This window comes from Adiantum capillus-veneris, unplaced genomic scaffold (genome assembly GCF_014529385.1).
Source record: "Adiantum capillus-veneris isolate H3 unplaced genomic scaffold, ASM1452938v2 Hic_scaffold_533, whole genome shotgun sequence".
NCBI classification, from domain to species: domain Eukaryota; kingdom Viridiplantae; phylum Streptophyta; class Polypodiopsida; order Polypodiales; family Pteridaceae; genus Adiantum; species Adiantum capillus-veneris.
In genome coordinates, this window is record NW_028221596.1 from 7,909 (window position 1) to 14,497 (window position 6,589).

At 39.4% G+C, this 6,589-nt stretch overlaps 1 pseudogene; it reads left to right on the top strand.

The window, feature by feature from the left end:
- Window positions 1-3,106: 3,106 nt before the first annotated feature.
- LOC147416742 (uncharacterized) lies at window positions 3,107-5,560 on the top strand (annotated as a pseudogene).
- Window positions 5,561-6,589: the final 1,029 nt, after the last annotated feature.

Below are 6,589 nucleotides of genomic sequence, written 5' to 3' on the forward strand. Positions count from 1 at the left end.
GAGAGAGAGAGAGAGAGAGAGAGAGAGAGAGAGAGAGAGAGAGAGAGAGAGAGAGAGAGAGAGAGAGAGAGATTACCATGCACATCCAAACAAGAATAAAATTCAAGTATGTATCAACAATCAATGTTACTCATAAATGCTCATGAATATATTATTCTTTCTCAAATAGCATACATGAATACGTGCATGATGCATGACTAATGTGACTCATATTGGGCTTTATGCTATCTCAATCTCCCCAAGGGTCTATTCAGAAGTTATATAATTGATGTTTTTATACAAATTTAGTATACATCAAAGTTGCAAAACTGTTTTCATACTAGAGGAGTTCTTGGCACACGGCATACCATGGAGTATAATCCATGAGACAAACTGCATCCAGAGATACCTAGCAAAACTAGTTCTACCCCCAAATGAGTGGTATGAATGAAAACATACTAAAAAAAATGGCCAAGTGGAGGGTGAATATATGTGTATACCACATTGCAAAAATATAAATAAATAAGTATATATATATATATATATATATATATATATATATATATCTATATCTATCTTTCTATCTATCTATCTATCTATATATATATATATATATATATATATATATATATATATATATATATATATATATATATATATATATATATATATATATATCATCGACACAAGAATGAAAAATGAGAATCTTTTGATTCCTCATCTAAATGAAGCAAAAAATCATGCATTAATGCAAGTACAAAAATCTAGCTATACATGACCTCAAAATATAAATTACTAGTAGAAGAACCGAGCCCTATGTAAAGATCGACCGATCTACCCATCCACTTCCACTCCTACTACAAATAGAGATAATTTTTGTTTGAAGGGAGTGAGTTAGAACATCTCCAGCTTACTTGAGCCATACATAAGCTGAGGCCAATTTGCCCCCCTCTAGGACGGAGCTTTGAAAGGATTCCAAATACCAACAGGTGATAGGAAATCAACACCAATCATACGATTTTAGGCAAAGCCAATGCAAGATCCTTGACACGTTATTCATGTAGGTTTTCAACCCTCAATGCACTAATCATGTACAAATGAGCCCAATAAAAAGAAGAAGATCTTGGAAACACCTTTGATCCATCAGAGCCCCAAGTCATCAACCCTTTCATCTAATGCTAAGCGATGTAGGTGATCCTAATCTTGTAGTGATACCATCATGAGAAACATAACACATGAGTTCAATCAAAGTATCTCTTGTAAACGCACAAATAATCCTTTCCAAGCTAGCACAAATGTCCCTTTAGAAATGATTTTTTATGTGTAAAACAATTTAGATCATCAACTAAACATAACTTCTAAATCCTATTTTGATAGTGTTTAACCATACATAAATGATGCACTATGACACCAACTCACCCTCCTAGTACATAGAGCTAGTTTTGACCTATAAGGATGGAAAGCAGTATACGCATACACATGAGACATCCACATCCATCCATAAGGTTTCACACATCATATGCATGCATGACATTAATAAAAAAATATTTTACCTGAAACCAATGCATCAAGCTCCGTACCATAATATAGGCTAACACCTTATCACATCACTTTTCCCATATGAGACTTATGCAAACAACCATGGCACAAAAAGAAAGCTACCTTATCCCCCAGGGGATTCACTAGGTCTTTCCATACGGTACCACGTGAGTGTACAATAGGAGGGTTTTTAGATTTTGTACATAAGCGTATACAATAGGGGTAGCCCCTCATTATTTCATACTCATACCGTACACATAAGGGGGGGTGGGGGGGGAGGAGGGTGGTTACGTTGGGGCTACATTCAACTACTTGAGCCACCTTAAATACATTAGTAAGCCTCTCTCTCTCTCTCTCTCTCTCTCTCTTTTCTATGAATCGATGAAAACTTTCATGGCATGGTGAAAGTAAGGGAAAACTTGAAATTCTCTCTTTTTTTGGGTCAATATTAGAAGCTTTTGTTGGTTATTACACTAAAACTTATGTAAATTTCCTCGTTTTCATAAAGCGAAGCTCAAACCCCTCTAATTTGTCAAAATTCTCAAAATAACCTTCAAATTTTTAAAATTCCCAAAGTACCCATGTATCTATTTTGGTCGGATTGATCAAGCTTTTCTAACTTCTATTCCTTTTTGACAATTGAGATGCTTTTTTGAGTGGTTAGCATGTAATTTGTCACATATTACCTCACAAAATAGGCGATTATTTCCACAAAGATAACACATAAGAGTAGTCATCAAAAAAATGTCAATCATTGAAGAACAAGAATACATCCTAATTCCTCTCTGTCCTGCCACACATTGGCTAGATAGAGAGAGAGAGAGAGAGAGAGAGAGAGAGAGAGAGAGAGAGAGAGAGAGAGAGAGAGAGGAGAGATGGAGAATGTTAAAGCTGGTATTTGTAATGCTAGTTCAAATGTAGGAATGACACATCGTGAGAACATAGATTTTCACTCTATATTTGTTTCACCACCTTTCATGGCAACATGATGGCAACAATGTACTCTTATGTATGAACTACATCAAATACTTGGATGATACTGTAGTGCTCAAAGGGTGTCGATACAACTTTAGCTATTTAGCTCTTCTATAGGTAACGCTTGAATTACCTTCTCTACCAGTTAGAACAAAATTATTACCTTCAGTTTGATGACACCATTCCATGAAACAATAGATAGTCTAGTAATGATTCCTTTTGTGATAATATCCCATTACCATATTAGAAATCTCAAAATATTGTCCAAGCCCTCAAATTTCTCATCAATCCAACAAATAACGACAATATTTTAGGCTCATGTTTGACCTTGCCTCTCTTGGAAAACCATGCACATCAAGGTTGCCTCAATCTCTCTCTCTTACTCTGCTAAATCTTCATCTCTCTCTCTCTCTCAAATTTGTCTTCATCTTTGGAGACCTCAACCTGCACCAACCAGCCTTTCATGTGCCAAAAGGGTGACAGCCGACGTGCCCTACATGTGACGGACCCCTACTTGCACACATACCTTTGAATCAAGCGGGAAATTTAGTCGCCATAGATGGTCGCATCTTCTTATCTACTGCTCTCTTGCTCTCCTCTCAGCCTCGCCAAGATGCATGAGATCTTGCACGTGCACTGGGATGGTACTACTACAAGCATGGATCTCACAGATCTACACAATACAAGAGCTCCATGGTGTATCTCTTGCTGGCAAGTGGCAAATGCGGACACAACCTATTACCTTGCAGGTAATCTCTTCCTTTGATGCTCTCCTTGAGAAGGTTGCCGCATACACAGAATGGGATCTTGTTTACACGGAAGAGGAGGTTAGCACATTCAAGGATGAAAGCATTCCCTCCGTATTTGTAGAGGAACTTCTACTTGCAGAGCCAACGTCCGTTAGTCTCTCTAAATGGTATATACCACAATTGCACTTGGATTCTCGAGCACGCATGGTGTGCCCAATCAATGCAAGTGACCCTCAAGAACAACTTTCCTTTACAAAGCTACCAAGATTCTTCCGATGGGTGCTGCCATTTTGATTGGCAGTTATGTTGACGCCGAGAAATGCCCAAGACATCAAGACCCTTGATTTTCCACCTTTGTCATTCGACAGAGTTGTCACTTTGATCGAGGAGGAGCCTTTGCAGGGCTGCCAATGCGGCAACCAAATCGGTGCGAAGTTCTGGGAGGTGGTATGCATAGAGCATGACATTGATCCCATGGAGTCATACATCGGTGATGCTGACGTGCAGTTGGAGAGAGTGAATGTGTAGTACAACGAGGCAAGCTGCGGGTGCTATCTACCTCACACCCTGCTCATGGATCTGGAGTCAGGTACTATGGACAGTGTTCGAACGGGCCCCTATGGGCAGATCTTCTGCCTTGATAACTTCGTCTTTGGCCAATCCAGAGCTGGCAACAAGTGGGCCAAGGGTCACTACAACAAAGGCATGGAGCTCATCAATTCTGTCGTTGACATTGTCCGCAAAGAGGCTGAAAACTACGACTGCCTTCAAGGTGACTGCCTTTAAGATCTCATTCTATCGTTCTATATTCTATTTCATTCTATGAAATGCTATTTTGTCATGACTTCTTTGCCATTTCTCCGATGTTACAGTTCCATTTATGTATGGTATAATGATTCTGTTGTCAGTTTTGTTTATATTTGACAATGTAGCTAGCCTGTGCAATTGTCTTGTTTGAAAACAATGTTCAAATCTGTCCTCCGTGAAGGTTTGAAAACAATGTTTAGATTTGTCCTCAGAAAGGTTGTCAGATTTCTTTAAGTGCAATTTTCCGCTGCTGTTCTAACTTCTATAGCTTCCTAGTATCTCCCTCACTTGGTAGACATTGGCTTTAAATCTATGCTCACTACTCCCAGCCAGTGCTGGATTCCAAATTTGTTTCAAGTTAGCAAGGCTTTGCCACAAACTCTTTCTTCAATTACTGTTGATCTGTAAACTGTATACTATATACTGTTTCTATGCTTGAGATGTTTGTCTATACACTATGATGCAAGCTTCTTTAGTGGTAGAAGCTTCAATGTCTTCAGCATTGTGTCATTAATCCTACCGAAGTGGTTGATGGTGTCCTGTATACCTAGAACAACGGTTTTTTCTTTCTACTATAGCTACATCTCATAAAAAAGCCAGCTTTTCTCTACTGCTTGCTTTGAGGCCTTTGTTTTTAGTTGTTTTGTAGTTTTGAGCTCTACCTCTTGCAGCAAGTTCGTGTTCTCAACGGCTTCCTTGGGCCTCATCTTATTAAGCTTCCTATTTTCAAACTTCTTCGGCAAGGATGATGATGATGTGAGGAGGAGTTTGTGCTGACGCTCACGATGGGAGGTCAGCACCTTGCAAGCGAAGCGATGCATGACTTGTGGTCGTGCTTGTGGTGGCCGTCGCAAACTAGGGATGGGCCAAGATCCATGCCCGATGCATGACTGCTATTTGGGCCGCATAAAAATGCCAGACTAAGGATCAAGACGGGCCAACACTTGAAACGGATGACGATGGCGGCATGATACATGCACTTGCCACCCCTTATCTGAAATTGGAATCTCTATACAAATCAATGGTTTTTATTTTTTTGAAGCCATTAGGAATACCTATTAAATAGGTGGTACCAGCTGCAATATAATCAAAAAATCTCCCGAATCTTTGAAAATTCTCTCCCACGTGAGTACACAGGTCCTTAGAGATGCCCTGGTGGTGTTAAGCAAAAGAGAATGAAAGCAAAGGTGGAGACTGACAGCAGGTGTCAGGGAGAAGAATACGTCACCATGGAGCATAGGGCGAGCAGTGAGAGGCTAGGTGCGGCAGACTTAGAGAGCCGGGCAGGGATGGTGCAGGATAAACGTTTTTTTTTAATAACAAACAAAGTGCGTTCACAGTCTAGGCGCTTCGATGCAGTGGTTAGCCAATATGATTTGTTTATGAGAATTCTAGAGTTCGATTCGCATGATAGTTTTGCTTGGAAGGTGTGCTGCAAAGGTGAGGCAAAGAACTATTATATAACTGGTTTTAGAAAAGGGGAAATAGGTCAGGTACAATATAATGGTTAAGATAATCATATGAGCATGTTTAGCTCTCCTCAGGTTAATTTTTTTTTTCAAGGTATTCACTGAGTAAACGGTCCAAAGATCCTACTTGAATTCTAATTCTGTGAATGCTTAATGAGATAGTTACATATCTGGACTGATTGTGACCCCTTTATGTGAGATGCACCACCTGCCTGGCCATTCTTAGTCATTACGATTTAAGTATTGATTATTAGTGCGGACGAAGGAAACTTTTTTTTCTTGCTACGATTGAAGTATTGCTTTATATGGATTATAGGGAATGGGTAAGATAATTGTATTGCTATAAACTAATTAGATGGTAAAGCAAAGGAATCAAAAGCAGGACATTTTTACAATAGTTCTGGCCTTCTTTTCAGCTTTGAGTAAAATGAGGACAAAACACTGGGAGGCTTGATTTCATGGCAAAAATAGAAGAATGGCAGAAGCAGGCGACCTTGACCTTAGGGCAGTCCGAGTGTGCCTCTGAGCTCTCTCTCGACCTCATGTGAAAATAGATAAAAGATAATTAAAAGAGGAAAATAAGAAAATAATAGAAGTTATTGCTAAAGTATCATTGCACCCAATATTGTAAGCCAGCATACAATCAAGATCGATAGTGAAAAAACCAAACAAATGACAAAGCAACTCTTGACAATTTAAGATGCCGAGCTTCTCATGGATAGGTGAGGAAAACTATGAGGTAGCCAATGCACAAAGTCCACGCGGTCAAGGTAGCCCGTGCAAATTAGCTTGCCAAGGGCAGGACTTATGATCCACATGGTTGCAAATGCTTGCAGCCATGGGATCACAGGTCCTTGCCCATACATCCCCTACATTGCATGGCGTAGGACTATAGTCAATGTGGCCTTCTCTTGCCTTGCATGGTGTATATAGTATTGTAGCAATTGAACAATTTTTATTTGCGGACAAGCATGGTGCCCATGTCGTTACAGTTGTACATATACAAAAACATTCCTATAGTCCAGCCTTTTATTAAAAATTTTGTAGGTCATTTTTCATGAGTTGTTAGGC